The following is a 1,432-nucleotide window of genomic DNA, read 5'->3' as shown; positions in this document are numbered from 1 at the left end:
AAAAAAATTAACAATGACAAAATTAGAAAAATGAAGTAGAATTCAGTATGGTAATGTGTATGTGTGTGTGGGGAATTCCTCAATAAAAGCTAAAGATAAGGAAACAAATATTGCACAATTATCTTAGATGATTCTTCCTATGTGTTTATATACAATGAATTTAATTCCAATGAAATATGCAGTAAGCAATATGTACTTAGAACCATTATTGACTTCATTCAAAAATGTTTTTTAAAACCATACAAACGGTAGCGGCTAGGTGGCACAATGGCTAAAGCACTGGCCCTGGAGTCAGGAGTACCTGGGTTCAAATCCGATTTCAGACACTTAATAATTACCTAGCTGTGTGGCCTTGGGCAAGCCACTTAACCCCCGGTTGCCTTGCAAAAAAACAAAACAAAAAACAAACAAACCCATACAAATACATATACTCTTTCATTATCAGTAATTTTATACTTATATATTTAGATATTGGACAAAAGATAATACACTCAAGTGTATATAACTTTTTAAATGAAAAAAGAAGACATAATGATTAACATATATTCAGTTACTGATAATTAGATGTCTCATAAAGAGCATATTTGTACAGCTTAAGTACCACAGAAATTAAACTTCCAAAGAATTATTTTATTGAACTACAGAAGAATCATAAAATTCATCTTAAGGAACAAAAAGAATCTAATGGAAAAATTTAAAAAATGGGAAAGAAGGGAACTTAGCAGTACTAAATTTCAAAATATATTTATTATTATTATTCAGTTGTTTCAGTCATGTTCGACTCTTCATAACCACATTGGGGTCTTCTTGGCAAAGATACTGAAGTGCATTTGCCATTTCCTTCTCCAGTTCATTTTACAGATGAGGAAACCAAGGCAAACAGAGTAAAATGACTTGCTCAAGGTCACATGGCTAAAAAGTGTTTGAGTTTGGATTTAAACTCAGGTCTTCCTGAATCCAGGCCCAGCATTCTATCCACTGTACCAGCAAGCTGAATCTTAGCTATATTACCCAGCAGAAATCATCAAAACAATTACACACTCATTAGAAACAGAGAGGTTTATTTGTGGAACATATGAAGTACATGACATTTATAAGCAAATGAATACAGTATTACAGTTTTCAATAAACTGAAAGACTTAAGGGACTGAGGGTAAGGACTTGCTATTGCTGGAAAAAAATTTGAGGAAAAATTGGACAACAGTATGACAAAAATTAAGAATAAACAAATATTTCGTAACATACATAGATACATGAATGGATATACAGATACAGAACAAAAAAAAGTGACATAAATAAATTAGAAGATAAAGGAAAAAATTCCTTTTCAGACCTATGGATAAGGGAAGATTTTATGATCAAACAGGAAATAATGAGGAACACAGAAGATAAAATAAACAAACCTATTTGTATAAAAGCTTAAAAGTTTTTA

The sequence above is a fragment of the Macrotis lagotis genome, unplaced genomic scaffold, assembly GCF_037893015.1.
Source record: "Macrotis lagotis isolate mMagLag1 unplaced genomic scaffold, bilby.v1.9.chrom.fasta BILBYCTG320, whole genome shotgun sequence".
NCBI lineage: Eukaryota > Metazoa > Chordata > Mammalia > Peramelemorphia > Peramelidae > Macrotis > Macrotis lagotis.
This window is presented reverse-complemented; position numbering follows the sequence as displayed.